Genomic DNA, 17,030 nt, shown 5'->3' with positions numbered 1-17,030 from the left:
AGAATAAAGATACGAATTCACTTTTTAAAAATATAAATTTAAGCCCTGGCTGGCATAGCTCAGTGGATTGAGTGCAGGCTGTGAACCAGGCATCGCAGGTTCAATTCCCAGTCAGGGCACTTGCCTGGGTTGCAGGCCATGGCCCCCAGCAACCACACATTGATGTTTCTCTCTTTCTTTCTCCCTCCCTTCCCTCTCTAAAAATAAATAAATCTTTAAAAAATATATAGCTTTATTTCTTAAATTGCAACATGTGTCATTAATGAAATAAAATACAACACATTTCTTGGAAAAAATTTTAAATGTTATCTTTTCTCCTTTCTTTTGCTTTTGTACAAATGATATTTTGATAATCTTGCTGAAGGATACAGAGGTGGTGAGAAAAATAATGCCACCATCTCCAACTTTTACACTATCTCCTCATTAGAAAGGCTTTTTCTCCCCCTGGCTGGTGTAGCTCAGTGGATTGAGCATGGACTGCAAACCAGAAGGTCACCAGTTCAATTCCCAGTCACTGGCACATGTCTGGGTTGTGGGCCAGGGACAAGTATGGGGAGTGTGAGGAGCAAACACACATTGGTAGTTCTCCCCTCCTCTTTCTCCTTCTCTTCCCCTCTCTCTAAAAATAAATAAATAAAATCTTAAAAAAAGTAAAGAAAGGTTTTTTCCAACAGTGCTTCACTCTATTACTCTCTAGTTCATTTTTAATACATTGTTGACTAAGTTAAAAAACAAAACAAAACAAAGAGATGGTAGGAATCCTGTACCAGGTCTGAGAGGTTTGAAGACTCAGGTGAAGCTTAGGGGATCCTCCCAGGCAGATCTTTAAGTGCTTTGATCTGGTACCTTTGATCTTCAGTTTGGCACATCAGTGCTTATCAAGATGCTTTAGCTGGAAAACTCCCCCTTAACACAGAACAAGTGGAAACTTAAACTTGATACAATTCTCATAGTTGTATTTTTTCATTAAAAAAAGTACTTTATATTCATCAGCTTAAACATTGTCATTTCTTCTTCCAAATTTAATATTTTATTCATCCCAATTAGAACTTTATCAGCAAATGGTCTGGTGGAATGTAACTCTCCACAGGAAGTAGCACAGCATCCCTGCACCCCTCGGAGAAACAATGAAAATTACAATGAAAGAGTTTGGTTAGAATGGACCTTATCCTTAAAAATTGAACAATAGCATTTCATCCAAATAGCTAAGCAATCTGTGCTATTTAGAGACAATGTGAAGGATGGTCTGGAAATTATGACAGACTGTTAAAGGAGGCTAACTGACATGGTGCTGGCCTGAAGAACATGAACCACCACCACAAGAACAAAGTAAAAGTAAGAATAGAAAAAGAAGGCCGAAATGAAATAAATTCGACAAGATTTAGAACCTGACTGGGTGTCATTATACAGGAAATGTATTAGTATATAAATATACAATAGTTTCATACTCTATATAGTAATTTTTAAATTAAACTAATAGTATATCCTGAACATTGATTTATTCCTTTATGTATTCTCTTGTAGCTTTATTTACCATCTACATAAAAATCTATATTATATATGTGGATGTACACACACAGCATGCATACACACACACACACACACACACACACACACATATATATATATATAATTTGTTTTGTCGAATTGCCTATCATTACATGCCTTTGGTTATCTTTTTAAGAAATTATGTGAGATATTCATCTTCTGAGTTAAATGATATAGGAATATACACACTTCTAAAATTTTGTAACTTTCAGCCAAAAATTTCACCATCCTACATAGTTACACATTTTTAATAATTAGTAATATATGGATTTTAATACAACTTTAAAGGATTTACTTATAAAAACCACAGTTAACAATGTAATATAAAATTAAACTTTACATTATTTCACTAGATATCTAGAACATACTTAAACATATTCAGATGAATGAAATTGCTTGGCCCTAAAGCATGACAACACTATAACACTTAAAACACTATATTATTTGGGCAAAACAGTTTAGAATCTGCCATTTTAAACTTAAATGTTCAGAACACAGACAAAATTTAAACTATAAGTTCAACCACTTAAATGTGTATTACTGGTATTTAAATAATTTTGTTTTATACTGCCTTTTTTTTGGTTTGTTTGTTTTTTAAAGATTTTATTTATTTATTTTTAGAGAGGGAAGGGAGAGAGAAAGAGAGAGAGAGAGAGAAACATCAATGTGTGGTTGCTGGGGGCCATGGCCTGCAACCTAGGCATGTGCCCTGACTGGGAATCGAACCTGCGATGCCTGGTTCGCAGCCTGCACTCAATCCACTGAGCTATGCCAGCCAGGGCTATTACTGGTATTTATAAAGGTATAAAATTATATCATGTAATTCAGTGAGGCAATTACAACAATTTAAAATATAGGAACAAAAACCTTTACATACCAAAGTATGAAGGAGGATTGTGTTGTTCAAAATGCTAATTGGTGGGAAGAAACATCCAAAAAGTCCTTAGAGAGAAAACCAAAGAAAAAGGTAGCTAAGCAAAATTTACCTAAATGAACTCATCCTATCATTGTAACTTTTATTTCATTTAAAATATATGAGATATCAAATAATCCTCAGGTTGTTATTTCCAGAGTTATCAAAGATTATCAGGCAGAGAAAGACTCTCAAAGGTGGCACATTAAACCACAAAAATGTCATCCAAGGATCAGGTTGGATTTCATTATTTGTCTGCAAGTGTCAACTATTTTATAAAGAATCGTCCACTGAAAAGTTCATTCCACAGTAGAGTTAGAGTAAGTACCATGAGCAACATGATAACATAAATAAAAAGGAAAGTTGTAGGAGATTGCCTAAGATCCAAGTCAGATGAATACAATTAATACTGAAACCATTCCCCTGATAATACCCTCACAAAAAACTCCTCAGCATGTCTGTTAGAATAACAGCTTGAATTCTCACACAATTGCAGGAGTCTCTTGCCTATTGCCATATAGGCACAGAAGAAAATTCTAAGTTTTTGAAACTTGGGAGAAGAAAGGATATATATTTTTTTCTATTTTTGGTAAACCTCTATAGAGATCCAAGTTGAACAAATGTCTTCAGGGAAAGGGAGAACACAAAACTAACTCACCATTTTGTTTGCATGTAAAATATTGGAAGTTTTATTCACCTGCCTATAACCCATTGTGTCTAAAGTTAGTGAGAAAGTTATCTGTCAATGTAATTTCAAAAGAAAATTTGTCGCTATTTACAGTTTCAATAATTTCTTAAAATTATTTAATGATTCAGTTAAAATTTATTATGTCACCATTAAAATTAAAGTATATGTGTTTTGATATATCCTAAGAATAAAGTTAAAGTATAATAGATTCACAGCCCACCTCCCAGAAGACTGAGAAATCTGCACCTATTTTTTCTATTATTTATTCGTTATCAGAATCTCTTATCTTTGCAATATCACCTTCCTTTTATCTTCTTGATATATCAAATCTTCTGAGATCATCGATAAAGCTTATGTTTTAAGTTGATATGTACTTCCATCTAAGTACCTTGATCTTAGTAAATTATTTCCAAAACAGAATAATGGGGATTTTTCCTGAGTATTTGGGAAATCTAAACTATCTTTTTTATTTTGTTTGCTTAAATTTGTCCTGAATTTTTTGGCCTAGAGGCCTACAATAAAACCTTATCAGTCTTATCCCTGAGGAGAACAAAGGCAGAAAGTGAAGTAGCAGTAGTGAATCAGAACCCCTGAGGTAAGAAATGTATGTGGAGCAGACACCACAAGCTTCCTGGATTCTCTGATACCTGCCTGGTTGTTTCCCTCACCTATGTGACTCTGTGAAGATAAACCATCTGTCCCTATTCTTTTATCTGGACCTTTGCTGAGGAAACCAAACCTTGGTTTGCTAATCATTTCACAAGGCTGTTATGAAGATTAATAAGAAAATGCTTATAAAACACTTAACTCAATGCCTGATGCATTAGTAAATCCTCAACAAATAGAGACTATTATTTTGTTTCCTGACATTTGCTTTATAATCTATTACTTCCTGATTTTGCCTTGAGTTTAATAGATTTTGTTTGTTTTGCAACTTCACCCTAATCCCTTTGTTCCCTGACCTCACCCCCTACTTGGTTATACCCATGGATTTGATTTCCCAATTCAGCCCAGCAACACAAACCTTTTTCCTGATTTTTCCATTGCTCGCCAGTTCAACCCAAGTCCCAAAACACTCAGTGACTGAAGAGGCTCTAGGTTGAAAATGCCTTCAGAATTTCCTGGGAGAATGTAGAAACTACACCCAAGTAGCACATTAAAACAGAGGGAGAAGATATTTTTTAAGTAATGTCATTAAGCTGCACTTAGAATTGTAAAATGCACTCAGCTTAACGTATTTGCATTCACAGACACACAGATATGCAGTCTGTGGTTCACACACATTTGCTTATTCAGTCATCAGTGTAGTAAAAATCCCTGTTTATAACCCTGGCTCAGTGGATTGAGTGCGGGCTGTGAACCAAAGTGTCTTAGGTTTGATTCCCAGTCGGGGCACATACCTGGGTTGCAGGCCAGGTCCCCAGCAACCGCACATTGATGCTTCTCTCTCTCTCTCTCCCTACCTTCCCTCTCTAAAAATAAATAAAACTAAAATCTTTTTAAAAATCCCTGTTTATGATGTGAATTATTTTATGTTCTTTAATTAAAGATCTGTCTGTATTTCTTACTGAAATCTATCTGAATAGAGCCCATATGCTATTAAAATGTTTATATTTTATCCCAATACATTTCCTGTAACAACAGCACACCACAATCTCATTTCTTTAGGCATTTTCCAACCAATTATTAAAAAGAGTAGACTGGAAGATCCTGGAAAGAAATTCATTTTTCTCTTCTGCTCTTTAAGATCACCTCCTACGAACTTAACCATAAGAACTATGTGAAACGGGGAAAAAGTTCAAAATTAGGAAGGCTGAAATTGTTTTTGAAAGCCTAAATTCAAAATGCAAAATTACCCTCCATTTCCCTATCAAATTGTAAATCTTAATATGTGTTCAATAAATGAGTTAGGATTTGAAACTAATCTCTAGCCATAGTTAACAAGTTGCCGTATTTGAATAGCATTTTGATGCTTTAAAAATTTACTTTAGACTTAACACCTGGCTCTCTTACCATGATTTCAACTGATTAAGTGTCTATTGACAATGATTAAGTGCCTTGTGGAAATCGTGAAACACTTCACATGAGGCTACGTTTAAGAACCAGTCTCAGAACTGACCGGAATGGGTCAGTTGGTTGGGCATCATCCTGCAAAGTGAAAGGCTGTCGGTCGATTCCTGGTCAGGGTACGCGTCTGGGTTGCAGGTTCCATGCCAGTTGGGGCACGTGTAAGAGGTAACCAATAAATGTTTCTCTCCTTCTCTTTCTCCCTTCCTTCCCCTCTCTCTATAAATTAAATAAATAAATACATACATAAATACATAAATAAATAAATTTTAAAAGAATGAATTTCAGAAATTCCAGAATTAAAAATTTCACTTTGTGATCTATTTTACTTTTGACTCCTGTTGGCAACTGTTGTTTACCCTTTGCATGTTCATGCCCCTGGGACTGGCAAAATGGGGGCAGTTTTCCTTTGAACAACTGATTGATTTCATGACGGATGGCACTGATAATGACACTAGAATTTATACAGTAGTTTTAAATAGTGGCTTAGGCCTTGCTATAATTATTTTAAAACATTAAAAGCTCATACGTCACTAGAGAGTGGCAGGCCTGACTCAACTGCAGCCTTGCTTCACGCTGTTTGATAAATGAGTAGTCATGCAGACACTTCCTCCTTGAGTGCTTTTCAGCCCTCATTTCATGGCCAGGTTTGTGGTGACATCAGTAGGTAACAAGAAAAATAGTGCAAAAAACAGAAAGAATAATTTTTGAGACCTCCATAAGATGGTATTTGAATACATTTGAAGAATCACAATATATTTTCCTTGCTCAGAGTATGCACTCTGTTGTTTTTTTTTAATGAACACAAAGGAATTGCTATATCTTGCTATATTAAAAATAGAATCACCTAAAGTATCAGTCAAGTACTGTATTAAACACCACATATGGTAAAGATGAGAAAACAAAAGGATAACATATAAATTGATATTAGAGATTGCAAAGCATTCCTGAACCAAACCTCCTGAAAATTTTCTGAAGATTTCTGAGCTTTGTTAGGATATCTTTCCCCATTTTGAAAAAAACTACTAAAATCTCAAATATGTTAGTGTTTTCATATCAGGTAGAAAAATTTTGAATACTATACACTTAACTATTTTACCAAAATCTTGAACTTATAGAACAAAACATCTATTAACATGTCCATGAAAATACAGTCTTACTTTTACCATTGAAATTTACAAGGGTTCTTTTAATAGATATTGGGAAAAGAAACAGAAAAAGAGTTAAGCAGATACATTTTCTTTTGTTTCAAATAAAAATGATAGGAAAATCAATGAAAATATGTGGTGCTCTGATCCATTATACTTTGTACTAAACCTACTCTCATGAACCATTTATGCCATAAAATGCTAATATATGAATTAGTGGATATCTCAACAAAAGCTCTGGACACTACTGTGCCTTCCAACTAAACAGGTCAACTTCAAACATTTAGAAGCTTCTTTAACTTAAAAAAAGACTCTTATTTTTTAATTATGTTTTATTGCTTACATTATTAGAGTTGGCCTAAATTATCCCCCTTTGCCCCCCTCCACCCAGCACCCCTGTTCCCTTAGGCAATCCCCACATCATTGTTCATGTTGGTGGGTCATGTGTATAAGTTCTTTGGCTACTCCTATGCTCTGCTTTACATCCCCATGGCTATTCTGTAACTACGTATTTGTACTTTTTAATCCCCTCACCTCTTCACCTATTCCCCCACACACCCTCCCATCAGGCAACCATCAAAACACTCTCCATATCCATGATTCTGTCTCTGTTCTCCTTGTTTACTTAGATTGTTTTCTAGTTTCAATTTTTAATAGATGTGTATGTATTGCCATTGCATTGTTCATAGTTTTGATATTTTTTTTTACTTAAATAAGTCCCTTTAATATTTCATATAATAATGGTTTGGTGATGATGAACTCCTTTAGTCTTTTCTTGTATGGGAAGCTCTTTATCTGCCCTCTGATTTTAAAGGGTAGCTTTGCTGGGTAGAGCAATCTTGGTTGTAGGTCCCTGCTTCATAACTTTCAATATTTCTTGCCAATACTTTCTAGCCTGCAAAGTTTCTTTTGAGAAATCAGCTCACAGTCTTATGGGAACTCCCCTGTAGATAACTAATTTCTTTTCTCTTGCTGTTTTTAAGATTCTTTTTTTACCTTTAACCTTTGGCATTTTAATTATGATGTGTCTTGGAGTGGGCCTCTTTGCATCCATCTTGTTTGGGACTCTATGCTTTGTGGACTTCATGTCTATTTCCTTCACCAAACTAGGGAAGTTTTCTTTCATTATTTTTTCAAATAGATTTCCAATTTCTTACTCTTTCTCTTCTCATTCTGGCACCCCTATGATGTGAATGTTAAACCATTTGAAGTTGTCCCAAAGGCTGCTTATACGATCCTTCATTTTTTTTTATTCTTTTTTCTTCTGGTTATTCTGATTGGTTGCTTTTTTGCTTTCTTATGTTCCAAATCATTCATATGCTTCTCAGTTTCATCTACTCTACTGTTATTTCCCTGTAAATAGACATTTACTTCAATTAATGTATCCTTCATTTCTGACTGGACCTCTTTTATGCTGTTGAGGTCTTCACTAAGTTCCTTGAGCAGTGATAGATTGCTTATCTTCATCTTGTTTAGTTCTTTTGGGGGGACTTTGACCTGTTCTTTCATGGACATGTTTCTTTGTTAATTTTAGAAGCCTCCTGTGTTTCTTTATGTCTTAGGTAGAGCTACTTTGACTCTCTGTCTTGATACAGTGGCCTAATGTAGTAGGTGCTCTGTAAGGTCCAGTGACACAGCGTCTTCTATTACCCAAACTGGACACTCAAGGAGCATCCTTCACATGGGCTAAGTATACACTCCTCTTGTAGTTGATCATTGATTGCTGTGGCAGGGGAATGGGAGGGATTTTCACAGGCCAGTCAGATGCAAGGACTCGCTGTGACCACTGACCACCAACTTCCGCCCTCTGTGGAGGATCAGTTGCATGGGGGCAGGGTGGTGGTGTGTGATATGGTCTATAGCTGTCCACTGGGTGCACAGGCTCTGTGGTTTCCAGGGTGGTGCAGAGCAAGGTCAGCCCCCACCTTTGTTTTTTCCAGGCCACCATACATGAGCAATAAAGTAATCTGAGATGGCTTCTACTTGTTATAGGCTTGGAGATTCCCAGGCAAAGCCAAGCTGTAAATCTAGGCTGGCTGCTGCTAGTGCTAGGCTGGGATCACTTAGCAAGAGATATAGGGGCTGGGGGCTCACTGAGGCTGGCTGTTGCTTGTTTGATAGGATTGAGGAAGTTTTGAAGCATGAGACAAGACCAGCCATTCATATGGAAAAGCACTTGGGTGGGACTGTAAGTTGGGTCAGGTGGAGTCTCAGGGATCTCCATGGTGAGGCCAGCAGTGTTAGTCAGATTGATGGACTCTCAGATATAGTACCCACCTCCCAGCTCAGTGGCTTTGTGGGGAGAGGTTTCAGAAAAGGGACATTGGCCTCTTCCCACCTTGTTGTCTGGAGAACTCCAGCCACCAGCTCTCACCTTGATACCAGACACTTCAGTTCCTCCCTGTATGCCACTGGTGCTTTTCAAGCTACTACCCTGGCTCTGGAGCTCAAAGGGAGTGAGACTGAGTAAGTCCATGTGTGGGTTCTTTAAGGAGTACTGCTTAGGACTCGTTTCTTCCACTGAGTCAATCCTCGCTGGTTTTTGCAGCCAGAAGTTATAGGAACTTCTCTTCCTGGCACCTGGACCCTGGGCTGGGGGCTTTGGTGTGAGATTGGGACTCCTCATTCCTGAGATATTTCTTCCAAATTTTTATCCACCATGAGTGTATGTGGGACCTGCCCATTCTGCATCTGCACCCCTCCTACCAGTCTAGGTGGATGTGGTTTCTTTAATTCTGTAGTTGTCAGACTTCCATTCAACTTGGTTTCTGATGGTTCTGAGTGATGGTTGTTCTCTGTTTTAGTTGAAATTTTGATGTGGTTGTGTGAGGAATGGAGCTGTGTTTACCTATGGTGTCATCTGACTGGAAGTCCCCCCAAAACTTACAAAAAATAGAAAGAAGCTTCTAATTTGTGTCATTTCAGAATCTTTAAAAGAGGACATTTACCAATTCAAGATGAGTTAACTAGTTTCATAAAGAAGGGCTTTGCTAATTAGTGTTTTGAAAAATTTATTCATCTGCCTTAAAAGAGTTTATGTATATCAAGTTGCTCTTAATAAATATAGTGCAAAGCCCTATATTCATTTTTTCTATGATCATGTTTCCAGTGTAATTGAATACTAAGCAGTTAATGCAGGAGAAAAAAAATAGTCTTGATTAAATGGTACCTAGGGAAAGATTTGCAGCAATTATGCCTACATACCACCAGTGACACTGTACTTGGAGAAATAAGAATTAACCATTCATGGTGGGGACTGGTGATAAACACTGTATGTGCTGCACATCCATATGTTCTTGATGTTGCACTTAAGGGAGTTTCTATTTCGATACAGCTCCTTTCAAAGGAGTTCAAGAAAAATGCAATGAATTGATTTTAACAAATCACTGAATTTAAGCTGGTTAAGAGCGGAGTATATCTAAGCAAGTAGAGAGGGACAGTAAAAAGGTGATAGGGTAAATAAATCTTAGATAGATCTCCTTTTGTGACTGCAGATTTGATAGAGGAAGGAAGCTCTAAAGTAGATGTCATAGGAGAGTAAAATGTTTGAAACTGACATTATGGGGGGCAAAGTTTTTGTTAATAAAGGTTGTATTTGTTAATATACATATAAAAGTCATACCATTTGCAGTAGAAAATAATTATAATACCAGTATAATATAAATGAAACATTAATAATTTTAATTAGCATCTGTTGCCTGCCAAAGGGAATATGAAATTTGCTTTCCATTTATAAAAATAGATTCATAATTTTAATGAGACTTAGTATAACCAAAGTGAGATTTTGTTCATGTTATGATAAAATAATGCTGAGAGATAATTGTAAATGGAACAAGTTCCTCAACATAACACAATTATGATTTGATGTTATTTCTCCCTACCACTTATAGCCTTTGGTTGTACCAATGACAGGCCACATTATAGAAACCTGCCCTACCTTACACATGGGTTCAGATAGTGGACCTACTAGTCTGCGGCCAATGGGAAGCTATAGATGTAGCTCACATGCCTCTCCTTATACTTCTGCTTGCTCCACCAAAATAGTAAATGAGTAAATAAAACATTTACAAATCTTGTCACATTCACCCAGTTTGATTTTCTGTAAATGAGCTTCAAAGAATAGATTAGTATATAAACATGACTGACATACCTTAAGCATTTAGGAGATATTTACGTTCTATCCCATCCTTAAATATAGAACACTGACCTGGAATGACAAATTTATAACAATTTACTTCTTCATATTTTCTAAATTGTTATTTTGTAAGTGTGAAACATTGTAATATTTATTGACACACCAAATGACCACCTTAATTGAACATATTTAATCCTCTCTAATATTGGAAATTTTCTGTTAGTTTTTAGACATTTTACTAGTAACGTGGTTCCAATAAGGATCCAAATCTTTTTTTTTAAGATTTTATTTATTTATTTTTAGAGAGAGGGGGAGGGAGAAAGAGAAGGAGAGAAACATTAGTGTGTGGTTGCCTCTCACATGGCTGCCACTGGGGGCCTCGCCTGCAACCCAGGCCTGTGCCCTGACTGGGAATCGTGCCAGCGTCCCTTTCGTTCATAGCCCACAAAGTATCCAACTCTTGAAAAGAGAATGCTTATACAGAAAAGTAATAATTCTGTCTTCTTTTTCTTTAATCGTAATTCATAAGAGTTTCACAGTCTCAAATTATATAATAAATACTTTGTGAGTTCATAAAACTATGAAAAGCTGATGTACCAAGAGCCAAATTGTAGAATTTTAAAACAATTAATTACTTTTTATGTTTTCAGGCAAACAGAAAGATGCATATATATTCACACAAAGTAAGACTTAGAGCAACGAATTATTGCTGGATTCAGATAAATTTATCAAGTTTCACAATCTTGCTTGAGGGCAAAATATTATTTTATCCCTTTTAACAACTTTTGTAAACAAGATAATACATACAATAGCAAGGTTGACATATTTTTGATGTGGCAAACTAGTTACATCAAAATACAAATCTGTGTAGAAACATTTTCCTTACGTTAGGGGGGTCACTTTGGAAAATATAAATTTCACGTGCTTCTACAGAGAAATATCAGGGGGATTCATCCTCACTAGGTGCAACTGGAATCAAAATACCCATTTCTGGATTCAGACCTTTGCACACCCAATAGGTCAGGAATTGCCAACCTAATTTCTGCCATGCCTTAACAAAGTGGGGGAATGTTTTAAATTTAGCAGATAATTTCTTGTCTTTTACTTGATTGTCTCTTTTAGCATCCTGAACTATGAAAAGACTTTTTTTTTTCAGATATGCACACAAAGAAAAGAGAACAAAAAACAATGGTCTTTGTTAAACTCACCCTTCTCTCTGTTTTCTAATTTTATTTTGTTTTTCAAATTGTAAAATTATTTACATATAGAAAAATGCATAAAATTTAAAGGTGCAGCTCAATGAATTATCAGTAATAGAACACCTGTGCAATTACTACCTGGGGAAAACTAGAGCATTCCCAGGGACACAGCACCCATTGCCCCGTCTCAACCATTATTCTCTGAACCCAAAGGTAACCACTCAGAGAACATAAGCACTACTATTCATGTTTCCTGCTTTTGTAAAACTATCATACAAAATGCATTCTTTTACTCAGCATATAGTTTGTAAAATCCATTTATAGTGTTATGAATGAAATCTATTCATTTTCATTGCTGTATACTATTTTTATTATATGAATATACCGTAATTTATTTATACATTCTACTCTTCAAGAATGTTTAGTCTATTTCCAGTTTTGGCTATTGTAAATAATGTTGCTATGAACACTCATGTGCGTGTCAATTGGTACATATATTTTTCGTTAGGGTACCTACCTAAGAAGTAGAATTGCTGAGTCTTAAGATATGCATATGATAGTTTTCAAAAATGCTATCGAATTATTTATCAAAGTGACTCAATAAACTTACAATCCCAACAACAGGGCACAGCATTTTATGATCTCCACATCCTTGGCAACACTTGCTACTGTCTACTTCCTTGTTTCAATCATTCTGGTGGTGATGAAGTGGTATTACATTTTTCTTAGTTTGTATATCCCTGATCACCAATGAGATTGCCACCTTTTTTACATATTTATTGGCTTCTTGGTTATCTTTTATAAAGTCTCTTACCCATTTTTCTGATTATTATCTATTTTATAGAAGTTATTAATATATATTGCTGATTCTTGTTAGATATGTATACTGCAAGTATCATTTATTGTGGCTTGTATTTTTACTCTCTTAATGGTGTCTTTTGAACTATTAAGTATTACTATAATGAAATTTATCAATCTTTTGTGCTAATGCATTTTTTGCTTTGTTCAAGAATCCTTATGGATATATTACTTTACCTTAATTTCTAGAAGTTTTATTGTTTTTTTAAATTTTATTTTAATTGTTGTCCAAGTACAGTTTTCTGTCTTTTACTCCCATCCCAGTCTACCCACTCCTCCCCACCTCCCTCCCATTTCCAACCCCCCTACTTTTTGTCCATGTATCCTTTATATTTGTTCCCATAAACCTTTCCCCTTTTTCCCTGAAATTCCCTCCCCTCTGGTCACTGTCAGCCTGTTCTCTGTTTCAGTGTCTTATTGTTTATATTTTATATTTATAAGGCATTTGGTATTGATTTTTGTATAATACAATTTATTTTTCATATATATCCAAATTGACCTAGTAGTACTTATTGAAGAGACCTCTCATTCTGTTGCACTTCAGTGCCAACAGGGCATAAATCAAGTGTTAAGATACATGTGGATAATTTTCAATGATTTGGGGTAAAGCTACAGTCAGTGAGAACCAGTCTTTTTCTTCTTCTTGGACATTGTATTGGCTACTTTTGTCTTTTTGCAATTTTATAAAAATTTTATATTCAGCTTCTGTCTCTCTCTTAGCTTTCTTTCTCATTCCTCCTCACACACAAAAAAAACCTAAATCTCTAAATCAATCAGACAAGAATTTATATCTTTATAATACTGAGTCTTTCAATCAAGAAGCATGATACATTTTGTTCATTTATTTAATCTTTTTTTATTTCATTCAAAGAAGTTTTATAGACTTTCATGTAGAGGTCTTTCACATCTTTATTCTTAGGCATTTGATACTTTAATTACAAATAATATAATTTTTAGTTCCACTTATTCAGACTTTATTGCTGGTATATACATATCTGATTAATTTTTGAACATTGTACCATAGTAAACTAATAAATAATTTTTTAGTAATTTATCCTATATTCTTTTGGACTTTCTACATACATATTCAAAGCATCTTTAACTCGTAATTTTTATTTTATTCTTTCTAATTTTTAACTATTTTAAATTGTTTGTTGTCTTGTTGAACCACATTGTTTAGCACCTTCATTTAAATACAAGTGGTAACAGCTTGTAGCCCTTAGAGACAGCCTTTAAAAAATACTTATTTTATTAATAAATATGATGGTTGCTATAGGTTTCTGAAAATACTGTAGTAAGACTGAAAACTGTTCTTTTATTTCTATTTTGCTTACTTTTTTCTAGGTTTTTTGTTTTTATTTTTAAGATTGCATGTTCACTTTTATCTGTACCTTTTCTGTATGTATCAAGATGATTATAGGATTTTATTCCTTTGTATTGTTAATGTAGTGAATTACAGTGGTTGATTTTTGAATAGCAAAGAAACCATTTCTTCCATATAATAAACCCAACATTCTTATTTGTTGTAACTTTCACTTTACTAATTTATTTTAAGTCTTTTCTACCTACAATCATGTGAAGTATTGGTTTATAATTTTCCTTTCTTGGAATGATCTTTCAAGTTTTGTTATCAAAGTTGTGCCTTCTTTGTAAAATTTATAAGGTGATGTGTAAAGTTAGAGTTAATTTTATTGAAACATTTGTTAGATTTTTCCAGTGAAGCCACTGGACTTGAATTTTTTAATGGGTAAGTTCTAACTGTGGATTCAAAGTCTTTAAAAGTTGTAAGATTTTTTCAAAATTTCTATTCTTTTGGTGGCAGTTTTTGTAGGAATTTGGCCATATCATCTCAATTTTTAAATAATTGGCATAAAATTGTACATAAGAACTTTCATTTTTTACCCTTCTGATGTTTGTAAAATCTGTAACAAAGTGTCCTTTTTATTCCTATTATTGTCTTTGCCTTCACTTATCTTCATGATCAATGTTAATAGCTTTTAATAGGACTTTTCAAATGACCAAACTTTGTTAGATCAACCGTCTGTTTTGTATTTTTGTCTATTTTATTAATTTTTGCTGTTATATTTACTCTTTTCTAGCTTCTATGTTCTTTAGGTTGACCTTGACTTTTTTAAACTTGGAATTAATGTGCTCATTCATTTTCAACCTCTTTTCTTATACATGATAGGCTATGAATTTTCCTCTAAACAGAAATTCAGTAGCATTCCATTACTAAAACATGAAGTTTTGGTATGGAGTATTTTTATTATTATCAAGTTCAAAATATTTTTATTTCTCTTGTGATTTTTCTTTGACCTGTGGCTTAATAGACTTGTGATTATTGATATCCAAGCATATGAGTATTTCTGGTTTTCTCAGTCCTATTTCCACTTAGCATACTCTGGCCTTAATTTTTATAGCCACTTAACCTTTGAAGGCTTTCAAAAGCATGGTTCAGCTTCTTAGTCTCTCAGCTTCCTCATGTTAAATTGGCCTTTATTCCTCTGGGAAAAGTAGTTCTAAATATCAGGTCATATTTGTGGGTTACTTTTTTCTTCAAGATCTTGGTCTTCTAATTTTTAACTGCCTCTTTAGCCTTCAGATGCATTATATATTCAATTTTTCTACTTGCTGTAAGTAGGAAGATTGTCTGGAATTATCAAAATTGGAAGTCAAGATTCCCATTACTTCCAGAATTTGATTTCTAAGTGCAGATAAAATTTTCATTTCATTTAGATTCTACAAGAATATTGTAATTACCCAAAATGTAAATTATATGCCATGGGTAAAGGGTAAAGAAAACTCAATAAATATTCTTCTATATGAGTGATAACAACTGTATTAAAGATTGAAGACTTTATGAAACAAACTTTCATTTGGACTTTACAGTCATTAATTTCTTGTTCGACTTTTCTTCTTCATATTAACATCTTTCAGTCTTTAGCTATCATCTTGTCCATATTTTATTTTTTCAATTAGTCCTTTTATCCAGGAAGTCACCATGTAGATTTAAAAATATTTTCTTTTGCTTTTATCTTTTAAAAGTCATGTGAATATTTGCTTTGAAGAAGAGAGTATCTGAAATGTATTGTAACTGCTTTTGAAAACTGTGTATCAGATGTCAGCGGTTAGCCTGTTCTGAGTATATTTCATCAGGAAAATAGCTCAGAACATAACCAAAGTGCATACATATTTAGACTACATTGAAAATTTAGATATTGCACAGTAAGAAATAAAGATTGTCATAAAAATCTGATATTATAATTAGTCAAGTCCTGTTAACTCACTCATATATTGATGAACATAAGCAAATCTAATATTATATCTAATTTATTTTGCTTATTAACATAGACTAATTTATTTAGACTATTAATTTCATATAAATGATATATTCATTCAACAAATATTTACCCACTAAATATGGGACAGAAACTGTCCCTGTATCAGAAACTATATTATAAAGGAGAAAAATAAAAATATATAAAATGCAATAAATTATAATTTTTAAAATAATAAGGAGATTGAGAGTGTGGGATTATAGGGAGTTACTTTGATATAATGGTAATAAAGTGTTTGTGGAGAAGTATCTGAGCAAAAACTTGAATAAGTTAAAGGGAAATGTAATTTTGAAATTAAATAGAGAATTCCTGGTATAAAAAATTGCAAGTGCAAGGGCCCTAGGACAGAAACCACTATAGAAGAAATTGCAAGTTTATCAAGATAGTGGGATAAGAGATAAGGTCCTGAAGTTGACCTGATATTAGGACTAGTAAGCACTGATATGTTCAGTGGAGATTTTGGATTTTTTTTTCCAAGAGTGATGGGAACCCCTTGAAGTTTTGATCAGGAGAGTATTGGGATCTCATTCTCATTTTTAAAGTATATTGTGGTGATAGAATTAGGATTGGTAGTGCCCAGGATATAAACAGGTAAGCCATGTAAGTGGCTCAGCAGTACAGTCAAAGAAGAGGTGATAGCACTGGGAATGATGAGATGACATAGGATTTGTATGTGGTTTGAAGGTGAATGTGACTGACCTTGTTGCTGGATGGGATACCACTGGATTGGATAATTCCTAAGTATTTGATCTGAGAAATAGAGTGAAGACTGTGGCAATTCCCCGAGAAAAGTGTGGACCAGGGTGTTAATTTTGGAGTGAAAATAAAGTGTTTTGCTTTAAATGTGATAAGTCTGAAATGCCCATTAGATTCCCAGTGGAAATCATGTAGATTTATCTATTGATTTCTAGAGAGAGTGGAGCTTGAAATATAAATCTGGGAGTTATCAAAGCATACTGTGGATGATATTCAAAGTCAGGAAACTTGAGATTAGCTGGAGTGGAGACATGGACATAAAACATAAGCAACCTAGAGACCAAGTCCAAGGGCACTCTGACATTCAGAAGATGAAGAGGAAGATTCTACAAGATTGTAAAGAGTGACTAGTCAATCAGAAAAACAAAACATGTGTGATG

At 34.3% G+C, this 17,030-nt stretch overlaps 1 protein-coding gene across 2 annotated transcripts in view; it reads left to right on the top strand.

Moving 5' to 3' along the window:
* GRID2 (glutamate ionotropic receptor delta type subunit 2) overlaps nucleotides 1-17,030 on the top strand; it is a 1,446,155-nt gene that overhangs the window by 1,110,148 nt on the left and 318,977 nt on the right. The window lies entirely within an intron of this gene.

Source organism: Phyllostomus discolor, chromosome 1 (assembly GCF_004126475.2).
Source record: "Phyllostomus discolor isolate MPI-MPIP mPhyDis1 chromosome 1, mPhyDis1.pri.v3, whole genome shotgun sequence".
Taxonomy (NCBI): Eukaryota; Metazoa; Chordata; class Mammalia; order Chiroptera; family Phyllostomidae; genus Phyllostomus; species Phyllostomus discolor.
Note: the sequence above shows the minus strand (reverse complement) of the source record. Positions and strands in the feature narration are given on the sequence as shown.